Consider the following 21,880-nt stretch of genomic DNA (forward strand, 5'->3'; position numbering starts at 1 on the left):
ACCTTCAATAAACTTGGAGGTCATCCAAAATTCTGTTGCCCATTGCTTACCTCACACCAAGTCCTGTTCACCTATCACCCAGTGCAGGTCACCCTGTCCTCACTGACCTACACTCGCTCTCAGTCAAGCAACCTCTTGATTTTAAAATTGTGATCCTGGTTTTCAAATTCCTCCATGCCCTAGCCTGTTCCCATCTCTGTAACCTCCTCCCGCCCAGCCCCACAACCTAGAGATAACTATATTCCTCTAATTCTGGTCCTTTTTTTTTTTATTCGCAATTATAATCCTGCCATCATCAGTGGCCTCCAATTGCCAAGGCCTCAAGCTCTGGAATACCCTCTCTATGCCTCTCCACCCCTCTCCCTCGCTTTCCTCCTTTAAGATACTCCTTAAAACCTACCTTTTTGACTGTGCTTTTGGTCATTTGATCTAAAAATCTTGTGGCTTGGTGTCATATTTTGTTTTATAATGCTCCCGTTGAGTTTTACTGTTAAAAGGTGCTACATAAGTTTCAGTTGTTCCATTCTCACCTTCCTGTACAATAACTGAGACAAAAAAGCACCAGTGTGTCTCCACTTCCAAGCACAATGTAGCCTGTCATCTTTAAGCAATTCTACCTCTTAAAAGAATGTCCACACCAGAAGCAATGTTTTCCCGTGTTTTTTTCCCTCCTGCAGAGTTGGTCTCCTTACCCCCATTTTCTGACTGAAGGTATGGGTGCTGACTGATGTTCGGATTTGAATCCACAGGCTTTTTAAAGCTAAACTGTCTACACCAAAAGGCTGTGAAGAAGAGTCATATGGGCTCAAAACATTAGCTCTGTTTCTCTCTTCACAGGTGCTGCCAGACCTGCTGAGATTTCCCAGCATTTTCTGTTTTTAAATGTCAGATTTCCAGCATCCTCAGTACTTGGCTTTTATTTTACTCCAATAGGTTACTTAACTGTAAAGAAATCTGAGTCCAAATTCATCTTCACCTTGAAGATGAGGTCACTGCATTGTAACAGAGGAGCAGCTGCCCAGAGTTTAATTCAGTTCTGGAGCCCAGAAGGACTGAGCTAAACTGTAGCCCTAGTTAAGTTCAGTTAACAACAGATCAAGGGTTAAATTTAGGAGCTTTGTGATTTGCTCGATTAGTTGTCATACTGTGCAGTGTAGCGTAGTTACATACTGACCAACTAGGGCATGGTTCAAGTAAAACAGTTAGCTTAGGAGGTAAGAAATCACGGAATGGGAAAGTGGGCCATTCAGCCCATCGAGCCTATTCCCTCCAGTTTACTTGCACAACATCACACTCATGACCTTCAGCTAATGCAAACTGGGAAAACAACTTGAACACAACACAGCTTCCAAATAGAGGAAAATAATAAATATCATCCAACCTCAATACATCATAATTCAATAAAGCATCCTATTTAATATTTGCAAAGAGCTTAAAAGTAATTTTGAATTTGCTTAGAGATGATCAGAATGGATAAAGCACCTTGAAAACATATTCCATTTGAAAATGGGCTTTAACCTGTCCAACATTTGTAACCAACAGCAATTTAAAAAACTGCTTAAGAATACAAATTGATATTGCCATATTATGGGCGATGACTGAAAGTTAGCATTATTTGAAACATTCACTTGATAAATCAAAGATGGAAATATCCTGTCCCGAAAAAGAAGGACCACTTGGATTTCACCAATTACTGTCCCAGTCTACTTAATCGTTAAAATGATGGAAAGGTGATGTTAACAGTTATCAATCAGCACTCTCCCATGCTCAGTTCTGCCAGGACAAAATGCCTGACCTGATCACAGCCTAGATCCAACCATGGACAAAAGATCTGAATTTTAGAGGTGAGGTGAGGTGAAAGTCTGACTGTCCTTGACATCAACACAGCATTTGACTGAGTGTGGCATCAAGGAGCCCTAGCAAGATTGAAGTCCATGAGAATTAGGGGGAAAACTCTATTGACTGGAGTAATGGGAAGGTGGTTGTTGAAGCACAATCATTTCAGCCACAGGAGATCACTGCAGGAGTTCCTCAGGGTTAAAACCAAAAAACCACGGATGCTGGAAATCCAAAACAAAAACAGAATTACCTGGAAAAACTCAGCAGGTCTGGCAGCATCGGCGGAGAAGAAAAGAGTTGACGTTTTGACTCCTCATGACCCTTCCACAGAACTGAGCGAATATAAGGAGAGGGATGAAATATAAGCTGGTTTAAGGTTGGCGGGGGGGGGGGGAGGTGGGGGTTGATGTTGTTGTAGGGACAAGCAAGCAGTGATAGGAGCAGATAATCTAAACAAATGTGCTAATTAAGAATGGATAGTAGGGCACTCAAGGTACAGCTCTAGTGGGGGTGGAAAGACTAGCGGGGCATAAAAGATTTAATAATGGAAATAGGTGGGAAAAGAAAAATCTATATAAATTATTGGAAAAAACAAAAGGAAGGGGAAGAAACAGAAAGGGGGTGGGGATGGAGAAGGGAGTTCGAAATCTAAAGTTGTTGAATTCAATATTCAGTCCGGAAGGCTGTAAAGTGCTTAGTCGGAAGATGAGGTGCTGTTCCTCCAGTTTGCGTTGGTTTGCTGCATTGTTCCAGTGAAGCCCAAGGACAGACATGTGGGCAAGAGAGCAGGGTGGAGTGTTAAGATGGCAAGCGACAGGGTGGTTTAGGTCATTCTTGCGGACAGACTGCAGATGTTCTGCAAAGCAGTCGCCCAGTTTACGTTTGGTCTCTCCAATGTAGAGGAGACCACATTGGGAGCAACGAATGCAGTAGACAAAGTTGGGGGAAATGCAAGTGAAATGCTGCTTCACTTGAAAGGAGTGTTTGGGCCCTTGGACGGTGAGGAGAGAGGAAGTGAAGGGGCAGGTGTTGCATCTTTTGCGTGGGCATCGGGAGGTGCCATAGGTGGGGGTTGAGGAGTAGGGGGTGATGGAGGAGTGGACCAGGGTGTCCCGGAGGGAACGATCCCTACAGAACGCCGACAGGGGGGGTGAAGGGAAGATGTGTTTGGTGGTGGCATCATGCTGCAGTTGGCGGAAATGGCAGAGGATGATCTTTTGAATGCGGAGGCTGGTGGGGTGATAAGTGAGGACAAGGGGGACCCTATCATGTTTCTGGGAGGGAGGAGAAGGCGTCAGGGCGGATGCGCGGGAGATGGGCTGGACACGGTTGAGGGCCCTGTCAACGACCATGGGTGGAAAACCTCGGTTAAGGAAGAAGGAGAACATGTCAGAGGAACTGTTTTTGAAGGTAGCATCATCAGAACAGATGCGACGGAGGTGAAGGAACTGAGAGAATGGGATGGAGTCCTTACAGGAAGCGGGGTGTGAGGAGCTGTAGTCGAGGTAGCTGTGGGAGTCGGTAGGCTTGAAATGGATATTGGTGGACAATCTATCACCAGAGATTGAGACAGAGAGGTCAAGGAAGGGATGGAAGTGTCAGAGATGGACCATGTGAAAATGATGGAGGGGTGGAGATTGGAAGCAAAATTAATAAATTTTTCCAGGTCCCGACGAGAGCATGAAGCAGCACCGAAGTAATCATCGATGTACCGGAGAAAGAGTTGTGGAAGGGGGCCGGACTAGGACTGGAACAAGGAATGTTCCACATACCCCATACAGGGACAGGCATAGCTGGGGCCCATGCGGGTACCCATAGCCACACCTTTTATTTGGAGGAAGTGAGAGGAGTTGAAGGAGAAATTGTTCAGTGTGAGAACAAGTTCAGCCAGACGGAGGAGAGTAGTCGTGGATGGGGATTGTTCTGGACTCTGTTCGAGGAAGCAGCTAAGGGCCCTCAGACCATCCTGGTGGGGGATGGAGGTGTAGAGGGATTGGACATCCATGGTGAAGAGGAAGCGGTTGGGGCCAGGGAACTGGAAATTGTTGATGTGATATAAGGTGTCAGAGGAATCACGGATGTAGGTGAGAAGGGACTGGACAAGGGGAGCGAGAAGGGAGTCAAGATAACGAGAAATGAGTTCCGTGGGGCAGGAACAGGCTGACACGATCGGTCTACCAGGACAGTTCTGCTTGTGGATTTTGGGTAGGAGGTAGAAGCGGGCTGTCCGAGGTTGGGCGACTATCAGGTTGGAAGCTGTGGGAGGAAGATCTCCAGAGGAGATGAGGTCAGTGACAGTCCTGGAAACAATGGCTTGATGTTCAGTGGTGGGGTCATGGTCCAGGGAGAGGTAGGAGGAAGTGTTCCTCAGGGTAGTATCCTGGGTTTAGCCATCTTCAGCGGCTTCATCAATGACCTTCTCGCCATAAGGTTAGGAGCGTGCAATCATAAGCAAGCATCCTCAATGTTCAGTACAATTTGCAATTCCTCAAAAAAAAATGAAACAATCTGTGCCCACATGCAGCAAGCCCTAGATAACATTCAGGCTTGAGCTCATAGGTTGCAAGTAACATTCATTCCACAAGTGCCAGGCAATTATCATCGCCAATAAGAGAATCTAATCACCTTCCCGTGACGTGCAACAGCATTACAAAAGCTGAAACCCTCATCAATATCCTTGGGGTCACCATTGACTAGAAACGTAAACGGGCCCAGCCATATAAATACTACAAGAACCGGCCCAAAGGTTGGGTATTCTGAAATAACCACCTGGCTCCACAAAGTCTTTCTACCATCTACAAAGGTAGGCAGGTGATGGAGTACTCGCTACTTGCCTGGATGAGTGCAGCCGAACAACATTCATGAAATGCCGCAGGAGCATGTCCACCACAAGGACTGCAGCTCACCATCACTGTCAAGGACAATTCAAGATGGGCAATAGATGCTAAAAATATCAAAGACCTTACCAGATAAAATGTGTGATTCCAATACATACCATACTCATAAATATTGTACAGAGGAGCTCTTTCTCTTTCTGCTTATTTACGCAAGTGCATTTAATCCAAATAACATGGCAAGTCTTTGCATAGATTTTATAGGAGTGAATAAGGCCATGCCATCAACACAGGCCTCTACCCAGCCTCTTCATCTAACCTTATCAACATATCCCTCTATCCCTTTCTCCCTCATGTGTTTATCTAGCCCTGCCTTAAATGCAGTTTTATTTGCCTCAACTGTTCCTCCTGATAGTTCTACATCCTAACTATTCTCTGGTTGAAGTAGTTTGTTCTGAATTCCCTACTGAATTTATTAATGATAATATTTTATTTATGGTCCCAGGTTGTAGTCTTGCTGGAAACTGAAACACCTTTTCTAGGTCTGCCATATCAAATCCTTTCATAATCTTGAAGGCCTGGACTAGGTCATCCCTCAACCTTTTCCTTCCTAGAGAAAAGAGCATGTTCAATCACAAATAGGTATAACGTCTCAATTCTGGTGTTATTCTAGTAAACCTTTTTTTGCATCTTCTGTGTCCTTTTTATAAAATGAAGTTCAGAGCTGTACACAATCTCCAACTGTGGGCAAACCAAGGTTCTACACAAGTTCTACAGCTTCTCAGCTTTTTAATTCTATCCCTCTACAAAAGAATTGAGTGTTTTGATTAACCAGCCTTATTGAACAATTTCATTGCTCTTAGTGTGTATCTGTATCCCCTGATCTCTCAACTCCTCTATCCCAGTTGGGCACATTTTCAAAGGGGTATATAGTCTCTTTATTCTTCCCACAAAAATATGTCTCTCACTTTTCCATATTAAAAGTTCATTTGCCAAAAAAATTCTGCAAAATACATCCATGCAGCACCTCTCAAAAAAAAAAGTCCCCATATATCTTATTTTATTTTCCCCACAGAGATTTCATCCCGCCCTTGATCGAGGTTTGAGCAAAAACGTAAAGGCTGTCTGGCCGATTGGTCCATCCACCAACCGTAAAAGTGGACGGGCCATGAAGAAAAAAAACATGGCTTTCAATTGCCTCCTTAATGGGTTTAATAGTCAGCAGGTACACTTCTAGCCGCCACACGTACCCGCCGACATGAAGATTGCTCGCGTGATGTCGGGACACTCGCCCGATGTCATCTCGCGCTGCTTCTCGTCCATTCGGGTCAGGCGCATGCCCGCCTGTGAGGCAAAAGATTCTGCCCCTGGTCTCTTTTCTGTTTTGCAGATAGTTTGCTATCCTGGTACTCATGGACTCCACATATTTGGCCATATTCGTGTGTCTGCCGTGCAGCAGCTTTATGAAAATGCAAATACATTGGGCTGGACTGACCGGACATTTTCTTTTCAGAAAATAGCTTCTTCACACCTGCCATCATTTCTGTCGGGTTCATTGGTTCTGTACACAGCGATTACTGGGTGAATGGGCATGGAGGGTATGAGAGGCCATAGGGGTGGTGGGGGTTGGTGGTGCCTATGCCCACAACGGAACCGACACCTATGCCCAGAAATGGAGCTGACCAGGTTGGGAATGCAGGGTGCAGGCTCGTGACCCACACCAGCCCACACCGGGACACCGGGAATGGGGTTGGGAGTCCTGCCAATTCGGTCCCAGCCACCGTTTTGAAAATATCCGTGGACAATTTCATAAAATTCCAGCCTATTATGTCTGCCACATTAATCTTCTATTTCGCACAAAAGGTAATCATACTTACATCTTTGCTTCCTTCCAAACAAGTCTACAACAAATGTTATTAATTGGTTCAGCATAAAAGAAACGTGTTTAAATTAAAGGCTTTCACGTGGACCACTCTTCTAAGCTTGAAATGGTGCCATCTTTCCAGGACCTTGCCACTTTTAAAATATATGGAATATGGTAGCATAGCAGTTATGTTCGTGGACTTGTGAACAAGACGCCTGGACTAATAACCCAGAAAAACACGGGTTCAAATTCAGCAATGGCAGATGGGAATTGAAATTCAGTTATTAAATAAATCTGTAATTGAAAAAAAAAGCTAATATCACTAATTGTGACCACAAAATTACTGCACTGTTGTTTGAAAACCCAACTAGTCTAACACTGTTCTGTGGGTAGTGGGAGAGTGCCACTGCTGATTGGCCGCGTGGGCTCAGTGGCGATGAGCATCTTTGATTGGATGCGGGTGTGTGTGGGGGCTGCGGGTAAGAGAGGGAGACGGGCTACTGATTGGCTGCAGATGGCGAGCGGTTGTTGATTTAGGGAACAAAATCTGCCAGCCCTCACCAGTTTGACTTGTGCGACAGCAGACTTCAGCAACATGGCAGACTCTTAAATGCCTAGCAAGCCACTCAGTTGTCTCAAAAACCACTACTATGGACTGCAGCATTACAATTTGGCTTTTTGCCACTACCAAGGGCAATTAATGACTGCCTTGCCAGAGATACCCTCATCCAGGGGATATATAATTTTGTTTTCCCGATTATGCTGGAGCTCTAGAGTTATGCAATTTTTGCAACCATTTTGAACACATTACAAAATATAAACAATTGCTCCAACATGCTCCACATGAGTCTGTCACCAATATCTGTGATCTGCTCTGTTAACTGGTTTTATTGATTATAGTGTGGAAGACCAGATAGCATGTAGTGCATATCAATTCTCGCTTTTAAAAGTTGCCTCAGAAAAGTTGAAGAATTCATGCTTCAGCTTATTTACAATGAAAAAAAAAGTATTAACTCATGCTCCTCCGTTCATGCTTAAAATTCGTTTCCCTGGGTTCTCATCCCAGTTATCGTTTCAACAGGTTTGGGGGAGAAGGCCGGGCCGACAAACTGCAAATTCTAGCGCACCGAATGATCCTCCTGCAGTCAATGGAATAAAATACTGAAGGTTGCATGTATAGCTCTCAGCATGCATATAACACTTGTTGGGAGTAAATTTGATCTTGGCTGATACCGTAAAATGGTGAGTTATCAGCTCCACCACCCATTCAACATCTCACAACTGGAAACAGAACAAAACAAGAGAGAGGTGTTTGATGGGTGGCAGAGTCTACATGGCATGTTTTGACAAAATTGCTCACAGCCCAAGTTATCCTCATTAAGCCTCTTCAGCTATCACTGATATATCTGATCGCTGCAGTAACTCATGCAAGGCACCTCATCTAGGCCTGTGCCTGGATTAAATAGTAATTCTCTAAATGAAAATGGAAACTTTAATCGCATGTAGCTTCCTACTGGATCAAGTGATGCTGCCTCCAACATAATACATCGTTGGACATTCCTGGCATGAAAATGCAACTGAGAAACTCTCGTAACATTTAAGAAGTATTTAGACATTCACTTGGGTTGCCATAGCCTCCAGGGCTATGGGCCAAGCGCTGGAACATTAGTGTAGTCAGATCTTTGTTGACCAGTGTGGGCACAATGGGCTGAATGGCCTCCTTCTATGCTGTAAACGTCCATCAGTGGGTAAGCTCATTCATTTTCTTGTAAATTTTTGATGCCACATTTTTAAATCTCAACGAGAATCCAAGGTGTTCGCCGAAAAGATTTTCGGAAAATATATATCGATTTCATTGCCGCCTCATTACTTAATTGCTTGCTGATGATTTTTGATGATTGTTCATTTCCCTACACCTTTAGGTAACTTGCCATTGGAAGATTATGGAGCTGATTTGTCGGTCTTGCCAGTGGTACTTGTCTCAATTGTTCAGATGAGATCTGTCACTGTTCTACGCAAGTGAAAGTTTGAGCCAGTGTTAGTGAGACAAAAATTTGCTTATATACCATTTTACCACATTTGCGCTAATACATATGCAAAGTTTGAAATAAGGTGCGGTGCAAAAAAAAAAAAAATGGACTCAGCACAATGGCCTAGAGTTTCTGCTTGGAAAAATTGTGAAGATGGTGCACACAGATGCCATGGTGCACACAGACAGTGCTGAATACTGCGTTGGCTTTGTGAAGGTGAAGTTACACCCAAGTTTCCACTCAAGCTTATTAGCATAAGTCTGAACATAAACATTCCAATGGATCAGCATAATCAAATCAATCATAATTATTGGCTGCAACAAGACCTCAAAATGACTGAATTAAACTCTTAAATAGGAAAAAGTGATTGTTGCAGCTGGGCAAGTGTTTCACTTGATGCTGGTCACAGGTCTTATGTCTAAGTGAGGATCAACTGACTGAATTTGAGCCAATTCAAATTAAAGAATTCAAAATTACTGTAGCACTATTATTAGAAATGGATCTAGAGTGGGGTTTCAGTGGACTGCTGGCTACTGCAGCTGCATATTATTAACGATCAACCGGTGATATGTTCTTGGTGATGAGTGCCCAATGTGGTGCCCAATGTGATGGCTGACCCAAAACAGGTACAATTGGTGGGGCACAGGGGCCAATATTAAGTGGGGGGCTACTTGAGGCAAATTGACTTTTGAACTCTGTGTGAAAGATCCAGAACTGATGCAATGACCAAGTGACCCTTTTCTGTACTGCATGTTTCTATATTCTATAATTGTGAAAACTCTAGTGCAAGAGGTTATGGTCGACCCTGCTCAGATTATGCTAATATCTAGGTGGAAAAGTATATGGAAATTATAGGCCCAGATTTATTCATAATTTGTTCAGAGTTTTACATTTTGGCTCCCACTCTTAAATGCTCCCAGTGGGCAGAAACCAGTTCCTCTGCATCAAGCAGATGACCTGCTTGATCCCTGTTCCAGCTCCTACTTTCCCCACCTAGGAATTTTACTGTTGTGTATAAAATGCAGTCATTGTCATTTTGCTTTTTGATTATATGTAAACTATAAAATTTATTTATAGAGAAGGAAATCCTGCTGGAGGTAAGGTTTCTGAGAGCAGCTCTGTGACAGGTAGTGCAGAGCTTGATGCTTTTACAAGGCTGGCCTTAGTACATTTGACTTCTCTTCTTAGTTGGGAGTCGGAAACAGCAAATTGAAAGTAGTTTCTGGGGAAAGAGAAGTCATGCCATTTTTGATGTAACAAAGATGAAATAACATAGTTGCAATATAAGGTCAAATTGACCTTTAACATGCATCCAAACTCTGGCAGTTGTAACATAGGAATTCAACTCTGCCATTATTTTTTAAATTCATGGGATGTGGGAATCACTGGCAAGACAAGCATCTATTACCCATCCCTAGATGTGCTTGGGAAGGCGGTGCCACACCAATAGCTATGTGAACAAGAATAACTACATTAATGTAACTGCCTAAGATAAAGTTATTAAAAGTATAATGAATATAGTTACTTACACTTTTCAGCAAACTTAACTCAACTTTTCCTCTATACCCATTTGACTTAGCTGTTCCCCACCAACCCACCCCGCTGCTCCCTCCCAATAATTCCCGTCCCAATAATTTAAGTCAGATACTTATCAAATTGGGCAATTAGCCACTTGGTCTGAAGACTGTTTTAAAAGGTTTGAATCTGGGTTGAGATTTCTTGGGCCTTCCACTTACTTCCGGTAAGATTGTCCCTTCAAATTTCCTCCAACTGTCCCATGGTTGTGGACTCCCAATTCAACACCTCCTGGCTCTAAGATTCTTGAACACCAGAGTCTGTATCTATGAACTCTCTCTCATCAGCTTGGCTATCCCAGAAATCAACTCAATTGTTAGACTCAGCAGCTCACATACATGCTAGATCCAGACTGGTTTCATTCGGGAAGAAGAGAATAGGCTAAAAAAAGGGGAATGAGAAGTTTGTCCAATAGCAGAATGCTTTCTGCTGGAGGATATATGAAGGCCACTGAAGAGGATGTTCCTGCACCAAACAGTTAGTTAAGCGTCTAACTTGTAGTTCCGGTTGGCTCTTTCCAGTATAAGAAGTGCTTTTTGTTTCTTTGTTCTTTCCTGGGATGTGGGTATCACTGGCAAGGCCAGTGTTTGTTGCCCATCCCTACTTGCCCTGGAGCTGAGTGGCTTGCTGGGCCATTTCAAAGGCAACCACATTGCAGTGGGTCTGGAGTTACATGTAGGTCAGACTGGGTAAGGATGCCAGGACATTAGTGAACCAGATGGGTTTTTACAACAATCAGTAGAAGTTTCATGGCCACCATTACTGAGACTAGCTTTATTTTCCAGATTTATTAAATTTAAAATTCCAACAGCTGGCATGGTGGGATTTGAACCTATGCCTCCAGTGCATTAGCTGGGGCCTCTGGGCTACTGGTCCAGTGACATTACCACTACCCCACTGTCTCCCCATGCCAAATGAAAATGCTTCAGGACCCAGAAAAGGAAAGTGAAATGGGCTTCATGCTATATTGGCCTGGATGGAAACGGCTCTCCCAAACAACAGGTGGCTCTGATGTTGGGCCAAACTTTCATAACCTGTTTTTCAGAGATGTTATCAATGCAAAACGTTTCATTTTTAAAAAATTTGGAAGACAACTTATTTAACAAAAATACAGATCCAATTTAATAATAGAATTAAAGGAAGAAGCTTATTTGGCAACTTCTTGTCCTCAGTCCCAAAGCAATCCAAATTTTTTGAAGAGCAATCAATGACTTTTTTTTCCCAATTTAAGATTGAACACCCAATTGTACCGCCTACTAGATATTAATGATATTATAAATTATTTAGGATCACATTCCGGCTTCAGCTCAGAAACGGGCCATTGAGCTCAACAGGTCTGTGTTGGTATTTAAATTCCACACAAGCCTACTCCTACCCTTGTTCATCTAACCCTATCACCATATTCTTTTCTCCCTCAGTACTTATCTAGCTTCCCCTTAAATGCATCTATGCTATTCACTTCAATTACCGACTGCTTTGTGGTAATAAATTCCTCGAAATAACCTCTCGTTAGGTAGAGAAGTTTCTCCTGAGCTTCCCATTGGATTTTTTTAGTGGCTTTTATATTATATCTGTGGCTCCTTGTTCTGGTCTCCCCATAAGTGGAAACATCTCTATGTCTACCCTATAAAACCCCTTCATAATCTTAAAGATCTAGTTTCCTTTAAATGTTTCTCTGCTATTCACCTTAACTACTCCTTCTGATAACCTGTTTCACATTCTAACCACTCTTCGGATAAAGTTATTACGATCCTTTGCCAAAAACTGTGGCATCACTTCTAAAAAATGGAGATAGGAACATAATTCTCATACTGTCATGGCAGATGATCACTGAAATACTTATAATACAAGGGCGATAAAAGCCGAGATGATGAGTGATTTCAAAAGGAAGTTGGATGGGCACGGATTGGGAATAAATGTATAGAGATACAGGGGTAGAGTGGGGGGAATGGGACTGACTGGATTGCTCTACAGAGAGCTGGCAGAGACTTAATGGGCTGAATGGCCTCCTTCTGTGCTGCAACGACTCTGACTGTTCGTACAGTCCTTCAGTTAACCAATTTTTAAAAACCCTTTCAGCTGCAGAATTTCAACTGAATCCTGCTGGAAAGAAGCGTTTCCTCTAGTCAGCTTGTTCCAAACTAAACTCCTGCTTGAGACCAGAGCCGCAGCCACAATCTATCCCCCCCCCCATAACAAACAACCGATAAGGGTCATCAAGAAGTTAATCTCCTAAACAGCTTGGTCATATGGTCAGTTATTAGAAGCAAAGTGCTTCACCAGAAATCATCCCCGATAGAGACCTAGTTCTTAGAGACTATTATCCCAAAATAAAAAAAAATAGATTTTGCAACAAAAGCACATGGGCCATCACAATTTGCATCCTAATGTGCAGCATAATGTTTAGCCTTTTATTCTCCACAATGCTTTTCTTCAGCAAGTAGACAAATCCCCTGCGTGTGATAATGCTAGAATTTATTAAAATATATTAGAAGGAAGTAATTGTAAATTCTTTAACACCTATGAACTGAATCATGAGAAACTGTCAACAACTAGCAGACAGAGTAAAGGGTCATTTGAGCTTTTCAATTTTTCCAGACCACAATAGTCATATATTGGCTGAAATAATTCTCAAAAATATTACTGATGCCCCATGCATGAAATTTTAGATCAAGCAAGTGGACAGCTTAATAAGGAAAATTGTGTTGCCACCTAGTTCTTCGATTTGTCATTTTCTCAACTTGTTTTTAGACTTTTTTTTTAATGAAAATGTGATCAACTGGAAAAGATTGGGAATCGCATGCAGCTTCGGAGCTGTGGGCTGCCGACCCCTGTTCTAGATGGTAAAGGTCAAGGTTTGTTATGTGCTGTTGAAGAAGCCTTGGCAGTTTCAGCAGGGCATCTTGTATATGGTACACACTGCAGCCACATCGAGCTGATGGTGGATGGAGGGAATGTTTAAGCTGGTGGATGGGATCAATCAAGCAGGCTGCTTTGCCAGAGACGGTAAGTTTCTTGTTGGAGCTGCACTTATCCAGGCAAGTGGAGATTATTCCATCACACTCTCGACTGATGTCTTGTAGGAAGTGGATAGTTTTAGGGGAGCCCAGGAGGCAAGACATTTGCTGCACAGTACCCAGCCACTGACCTGCTCTCGTAGCCATGGTATTGTAATCACAATGGTGATGGTGGGGAATTCCATGTGTATAATGCAATTGAATGACAAGATGATGGTTGGAATTCTCTTGTTAGAGAAAGTAATTGCTAGCATTTCTGGGGAATGAATGTTACTTACCACTTATCAGCTCAAACCTGAATATTGACCAGGTTTTAAATGAAGCAGTCTGTGGATTTACAGATGGTACTGAACATTGCAATCATCAGTGAATGTCATTCATGAAGCAGCTAAAGATGGCTGGACCTTGGACACTGGCCTCATTTGTGCCAAACCAGTGAACTCCAACCATCAGTCTAGGCATCCTGTTGAGATTTGCCAGTCAGCACCTTAGGAATTCCAGTCAGACTCTGACAAGGAGCTGGCTTTAGACAGATCTTGGTCTGGCAGTGCTGACAAGGCCTGAATTTATTGCCTGCCCCTAATTGCCCTTGGGATGATAGTGGTAAGCCATTTGGCTCCACAAATGAAATTATTAAAGTGTTTGCTGATCACAGTGGGTAGTCCCTTTAAAGACATCCACAGGTTGGACAATTGAGCATGTGCAATGCAAGCTCCGCCCATTTGCTCACCAGTTTTGCAGCAGCAGTTTTATGCCACCTGATTTGCATATTCCAAGCACTTAGTGCCTTTAACAGGTAGGCCTCCTGCATACTCTGCTTCCATTATGGTAGCTGGTGAGATTCTGGGGTGGATCAGGCACGAGAGAGATCCAGATCTGAAATTCATCCTTGCAACCTTAATATTTTGTCCAAAGATTTGGTGAAATGAGATTGAACTTTTTCTGTCAACACTTATAGTCTCATCATCAACCATCTGAACTTAATATATGTATGCCAGGTACAGCTGGCAAATAATTATTCCATTTCAAGAAATGCGGGACGTGCAAAAATGCAACCAACCAGACAGGGCCTCCTGCTGTTCTAAGGAGAGCATGCCTTCAAAAAGTTAAAATGGGCAGCTTCGAGATTCAAATTTGAAAACAATTTTGCCCAACATATACACAAGATTGAATTACATGCGATTCTGTTAACTACTGTCATTCATACAAGAGGAGAAACATTAAAACAAATGACTTTTTAAAAGCACCAAATAAGCACATAAGGTTCCTTAGACTCTTGAGTATGCTTGTGACTTTGCTCCATTCACTTTCCCCCCCCCCAGTTTTGTGGCTCCCTATAGTTGGAAAGCAGCCCAAGTTGGATTTATCCCCACAACCCCCCCATTTCCATTGCCCAAAAGTTTTGTTTCACTGATTACTTCCAGGAAAATAAAAAGTGCCTCCAGCAAGAGGCCAGGATTCAAATTCAATTCCAACTCTTCAGCTTTCTATACATCTCATCTAGATTTTTTGTCTTCATATTTCCAGATGATGGCTTCTGTGACCAGGTAGTTTTGATTGCGTTCACAAAAAGAAGTTGCATTATGGCAATACTATGTAACCAGTCGTCAGAGGAGTCCATATCAGACTTGCCAAGTGCAACATTATTGTCTCTTCCACAGTCAGGACAACATTTTCATTGTCAACAAGATATGCCAACAAGATAAGCCACCGAGTGCTGGACTTGCCCATCAGTTCAGCTGGTTTCTTACCACTCAGTATTCCAGTTTAAGTATAGGATTTTTCCAAAGCTTCTCACATTCATCTTTGGACTCCCTTTTCATGCAGAGGTTTCTGACAAGCTTCTGGTGAAGTTATGGTAGTCGAGTGGTAGATTCTTACAGGAAAGTCACCCTCCATACATCAAGTGAACAATTATAAGCTTGTTATTGCTTGTGGGGAGAAATTGCTTGGCATATTTAACAAGATTAGTGCTCATCATTGAGCATCTTTCTCCAAATCACATAACAGAAAAGACTTGCATTTATATAGCTCCTTTCACAAGCTCTGGCTGCCCCAAAGCACTCTGCAGCCAAGAAAGTACTTCTGAAGTGTAATCACTGTGGTAATGTAGGGAATGCAGCTGCCAATTTTCATGCAGCAAGCTCCCACAAACAGTGATTACATAATGACCAGAATGATGTTCTTTGAGTGACACTGCTTAAGGGATAAACATGGACCAGGGCATTGGGGAGAACTCCCCCACTTTTCAAATTAGTGGGATTTTCTTTGTCTTTCCCCCCCCACCTCCCCACTCCACGTGAGCAAGGCAGACAGGGCCTCAACTTAAAGTCCCATCCAAAACAGAAGCACAAAATGCACATCTTAATAAAATGTTTGCTTTTCAGAGCAGTAATAATTAATTAATTTTCTATGGTTCTAGAGGCGAATGGAAGGAAGCAAATAGCTTATGTAGCCCTCTTAGAGTGCAGTTTTGTTTGGACCAGACAGTTGAGTGACTTAAGTGACAGACTATTTGTAATCAAGGAAAATAAAGATTCACTGGTTTCAATCTGATTCTAAAAGTTGTCTATCAAGGAACAATGTGACTTGTAATCAAAATGCTTAAGATGCACTCACATTACAATCAATATGAAGAGGTTTCAGGGCTTGGCCTAAATAGCAAAATGGTTATGGTACTGGGTTTGTAACCCCAAGATCAAGAGTTCAAATCTCACAATGGCAAACTATGAAACAATGAAGAGGTTTCAGCTTGTTGCTAAAACCAAATCTGCAATGTGTAAGTTTGTATGAATGCACCTAAATCAAGTGGAAGGAGATTACCTGTTCCAAGGAATTACTTGGAATTTTCTCTCATGCCTGGTCATGCCCCTAGAAATCATAGGATTTCAGAGCAGGAAAGAAGGCCATTTGGCCCATCATCTCTTTGAAAGGGCTATCCAATTAGGCTCAATGCCTCCCCTCTTTTGTTAAAGCCCTGCAAATCTTTCTTTTTCAAATATACATCCAAAATTTCTTTTGTAAGGTACTATTGAGCATGCATCCATCATCCTTTCATGCCGTGCATTCCATATCATAACTCAGAGGTGAAATAATTTCTTCTCTCTCGCTCCTGGTTCTTTTGCCAACTACCTTAAAATCGGCATTTTCTGGTTACCAACCCACCCATCACTGGAAACTGTTCCTCCTCATTAATTTTTTTCCATCAAAACTCTTCTTAGTTTTGAACACCTCTTAATTTTTGTAAAGCTCTTATGACCCACCTGATGCCTTGACATCCTTCCTAAAGTGTGGTGCCCCGAATCGAGCACAACACACTGGTTGAGGCCTAACCAGTGATTTATTGATTTAGCATAATGTCCTTTATTTTGTGCTTAATGCTTCTATTTGTAAAGCCAAACAACTTTATTATCTTGATGTCAAAGATGTAAATCCCTTAGGTCTCTTAATAATAACTTAAAATTATATAATTTTATTTCCTTATTATTCTACATCAATCCTCTCATTATTCTATAGCAGAACCTTCTGGGTGCAGATCGACCTTAACAATCACCTATGTACCCACCAGAACCCTACCCTCAAAGGATGAAAATTCTCCCAAAATGCATCATTTCATACTCCTCTGCATTAAAATTTTATCTACATGGTGTCTAGTGATTTCACCAGTCCATCTAGGCCCTCCTGAAGTCTGCTACCATCCTCCTCATTGTGAACTACATTTCCAAGACCCAATATTCCATGCAGGTACAGAAAAGGTTCAAAACCCAGGAAGAAACTATTTTCATAATGTTCAACAAAAGGAAAAATGGGCACTGTATATTTAAAATTAGAAATTGAAATTGTGGCAATTACTTATTGCTTCTCAAGTAACCTTCACTGTATAGCAGACATGAAGAGAATTTAAAATAAGCCTAGATCTGGAGATTAAATGCATTGTGCACTCTCACTTTTCATCTCAAAGATTAAGCATCTTTCTTTCATCAGTTGACCCAAGGCCAAAAAGCAATGCTTAGTACATTTATACAACATGATTTATGACAAGGGTTTCCTTCACCCTTTGTTTCAATGCATTGGATATATGTGTTAATTTTGTTTTGCTGATTTGAATCAGTATTTTGAACAATATAGCTGAAACGCTGCACAAGTGATTTTGTTTGAACGGACATTACTTGTCATGCATTTTGGCTAGTAGGACAATGGAATGGATGTTGCTAGGTGACTGTTGCTCTGCGTTACTGTTCTAACTGCAGTGCTAAATAAGCTCCGCTAACAAAGTATTTTTTTTTTTATATATACACCATCTTAGTTACCATTTAATAGCACTCTTGGTTTTAAGCATGGATGTTCAAAACTCAAAATATACATATGTACTCATTATCCTTGTACTTCATTCTAAAACTATTCTTTAGGTACAAGTGCTTAGATAATTAGAATTTTTATAGCACAAAACAATTCCGAAAGGAAGCGTCAAATAATAAATTTATTGTAATATATACCTAAATACTGCACCCCATTGTCATGGGAATAAAATAAAATGAATTCCTTTCTCTTCTCTGCTAGGATGAGGTTAACAAATGCAACTGATCTAATAAGACAAATCGGCTAAATCGCTGAGACATCTGCATGGCACTGAGTTCTCCAAGTTGTATCAATCAGTAAGCAAACCAACTCAGACTTCCACTCCGAATGGGTGCAAAAATCACACCCCTACTGGCCAAGTGGGACTGGTGTGAAGGTAGCATGTGGCCAGCTAGCTAGGAACATGGGAATACAAGAATTGGAATAGACCATTCAGTCCCCTTCAAGCCTCTTCCACTATCCAAGTAAATCATGACTGACCTGTAAAATCAGCTGCAGTCACCAAGTGGGCAGCCAGCTGCAGCTTGCCAGTGGTGGGTGGGCTAGTAAGGTCCCAGATGGAGAGGAGAGTAAAGCAATTGGGGCGGAGAGGGCGGTGGAGAAAGGGAATGGAGGAAGAACATGTATTTCTTCAGTTTCCTGGGCCATTTTGCAAGTAGCCTCCAGCAGTTCCTTTAAGAACAACTGGTTAGCCCACTCCATGCTTGGGACAAATGGAGGGAGCGGTGGAGCGATAGTGTGCATGATGCACATACCATCTATTTACTGAATCGTAGAATGGCCTCTGTGCTGTAACCATTCAGCCAATCAGGCCCATGTTAACTCTCTGCTTGACTGATTCAGCTAGCCCCACTCCCCTGCCTTTTCCCCATAGTTCTGCAAACTTTCTCTCTTCAAGTGCTTATCCAAGTCCTTTTTGAAAGGACTTGTATTTACTGCAACCATACTCTTTAAGTGCATTCCAGATTATAACACTTTGCTAGGTATAAGAGATTTTCCTTAATTTGCCTTTATTTTGGCTGATCACTTTAAATCTGCTCTGGTTCTCGATGGGGACAGTTTCTTCCTATCTATTCTGTCCAGACCCTTCATGATTTTGAACACCTCTACCATATCTCCTCTTGAAGAGGAATAGCACCAGTTCCTCTAATCTATCCTTGGAGCCGAAGTCCCTTATTCCTGGAACCATTCTCTTAAATCTTTTCTGTACCCTCTCTCGTGCCTACACATCCTTCCTAAGGTGCAGTGCCAGAATTGGACACAAAATTGCATTTGAGGACAAACCAATATTTCATAAAAAGATTCATCAAAACTTCCTTGCACTTATAAACTTACAGTCAGGGTCTTGCAGTAAGCAGAGGACCCCAATTTGAATATTTAAGCAGCCTTCCATTCATTTCAGGTGGGCAGGCAGTTTGCAGATTTACAGGCCTGGCTGGAAAGATAATCTGCCAAGCCTTGGATGTTAGTAGGCTGCCTGTTAATGAGATCCCCACTTCTATGATGGCCGCTCATTACTGAAGTGAAAATATCACTACCCAAATGTGTCTTAAAACTGAGTTATGGTAGACTATTATAGTAAGATTCAGTCATATCATTTCTGAAGTGTAGCCCAGGTTGCATTCACAGAAGTTTCCATTTTTCCCCTGATTTGCACACATCTTATTTTCCTGTGCAACTAAATAGTTTATATGAGTACATTGCTGAGAGTTCAGGGTACCATAAAAATAAGTTGTAGATTAGTCAAGGATTTGTGTATTTTATGTTGTTGACTCCCTCCTCTTTAAAACAATTTGATACCAACATACTGACCTATATATGGATTATTTAATGCTCCACACACTATCTTGCCTCTAGTGTGTGTGTATGTAGCCCACCCTATTTTTATAGATTGTATTCATTACTTCAGTCAATTTGCCTGACAGAAGAACTGTATTTTAGTATGGCCAAGGGTAATTTTTTTTGGTGGTGTGTCATTTGTCCCCTTCCCACTTCAAATCCATTGGTGTTTGGACTGTTTTATTTTGTTGGATACAGGAAATGCACTTCTGTTTTTAAATGGCATTGACAACAAGCTAGCAAAAGTTGAATGCTTCATAGCACTTGCAGTTTTGCTGGAGGCAAGTTTAATGTTGGTTGTCACCATATCAACAAATAATTCAACAGTGCAAAAATCCCAAAATAATCTGCAGTGTAGCAGCGGAAGAGAGGAAGAGCAATGGGAGACAGAAAAATAATCTGTATCCAGTCCATCAGAATGTAATGCATAATTTCATTTATATGAGGAAAAACAGAGCCTGGCTTTCTAAAGCAATAACTATCTAAAGAAGAAGCCTCTTGATCGTATCAGAAAACCAAATTAAAATGGATAATCATTTTATTATGACAGAATGTACTCCCTTACATCTTGTGTGAATACGGAAATCTCAGTTCGGCAACTGTCTCACTGTTCACTGGCAAAGTCACATCTCAGTAAGGGTTACCCGGTGTGTGACGTAATGAATACTGAACATGAGGGGGCTGAATAAAGAGCATGATGTTGGGCTTCAAGAAATAAAACAACTATAATGTGCATCAGCTACAAGGTGCTGGTTTTAAACATATCAATTTAGCTGCAAACATAAATCAGCACTCTTAATAATCAAGTGCAGATTACCCCAAATGAAAAACGTAAAGGGGTAGGTGATTTGTTCTATAGTTGCCCAGCAAAAAACAGGATAATGCAAATGTCAAAACAAGCCTTGTTCTATATAAGTAAGCAAACAGGATTCAAAAAGGCTGCAAATGTTGTGCATAAACAATTAAAAGTCTTTTAACATGCTTAGGTTTTCCACCAAAAAAACTGTTAGTTGTTCTACCAGGTAGACAGAGAATATTGCCAGTCTCAACACAATATAGTCAGTAAAGCAAAATACAAACCATTCCAGGAAATAACTTGTTGCATGAAATCCACATCTTCATATCTAAATACATTTAAATATTTTGTTAGAAGTGTTTTTAAACTTTTTTCTCTTACTTCTAATCCTTTCCTTTCTAAGGCACGTGCCTAACTATACTTCTGACAAGCAAATGGAATTTCTCCATGACCCCTCTCCATGACTTACAAAAATTGCCAAAAGATTGATGCTCATTCACTGCCAACATATTCTCATTACACATTCTGCATTCTTATGCCAACAATGCTCGCTTCAGGTATTTTTAGTGGACAGCATTTAAAAAAAAAATCATAGAAATTCTCAAGGTTGAGATTCTTTCTTTTCCTTTAATTCCACCCTTTCAGGGAGGTAGCAGTTTACGTTTTTATAGCTTGTTTCCTCCATTGGCCACATGCGCTACTTGCTAGGATGGGTGCAGCTCCAACACCGCTCAGGAAGCACGACACAACCTAGGAGCAAGCAGCCAGCTTGATTCGAACCCCATCTGTCACCAGTGCAGTGGCTGCAGTGCCTACGTTAGACAGCACCTTTCAAACCTGTGACCTCTATCACCTATAAAGGACAAGGAAAGCTGGCGCATGGGAACACCATCGCCTCTGCAAGTTCCCCTCCAAGCCACACACTATCCCGACTTGAAAAATAAAATCGCCACTATTGTCGGGTCAAAATCCTGGAACTCTCTCCCTAACAGCACTATGGAAGTAACTACACTACATGGCTCAAGAAAACAGCTCACCACCACCTTCTCCCAGGCAATTAGGGTGAACAATAAATGCTAGCCTTGCCAGTGCCACCCACATCCCATGAAAAAAAAACTGTGCCTTCCTAGGAAGGAAAAAATAAAAAGGGCAACTTTAAAACCTATTTTCTAACCTATTAATCTTTTGTAATGAATTTTCAAATGGAATTAAAAATTCATGTCAGCTTAGCAGGAATGACAAATTACTTTTGTATATTTAATTGGCATGTCAATTGAGTGGAAGCGTTTGACATGGAAAATTTAATGAGACTTCACTCTCCAAAAGTGGGAAAAATCTACCAGAACTCAGCTGGTCTGATCAGGAACAGCCACGCAAAAAGGTATTAAATTGAGTCTATTAGATATGAAAGCACTAGTTTACTGATACCCTTCAGGGAGGGGAACTTGTCATGCCTACCTAACCCGTCTTACACATGACACCAATCCCACACTATGCTGCTGACTCTTAGTGGCCTGGTAAACCACTCAGTTGTGAAACAAGCTTTTCAAGCAGGTGGCCCACCAATTCAGGGCAACTACTGGGAGGCAAAGCAGCTTTGCCAATGTCACCCACATTTAGAAGGCATGCAGAATGGGCCACCATTTCAGCCAGAGATAATGTCATAAGATATCCCTATCCTCAAGTAGCCCTTTAAAACATACATTCACCATATGCAACAAATGCAC

At 41.8% G+C, this 21,880-nt stretch overlaps 1 protein-coding gene across 1 annotated transcript in view; it reads right to left on the reverse strand.

Moving 5' to 3' along the window:
* The window catches only part of shank2b (SH3 and multiple ankyrin repeat domains 2b), an 834,833-nt gene that overhangs the window by 250,030 nt on the left and 562,923 nt on the right, over positions 1 to 21,880 (reverse strand). The window lies entirely within an intron of this gene.

Source organism: Carcharodon carcharias, chromosome 10 (genome assembly GCF_017639515.1).
Source record: "Carcharodon carcharias isolate sCarCar2 chromosome 10, sCarCar2.pri, whole genome shotgun sequence".
Taxonomy (NCBI): Eukaryota; Metazoa; Chordata; class Chondrichthyes; order Lamniformes; family Lamnidae; genus Carcharodon; species Carcharodon carcharias.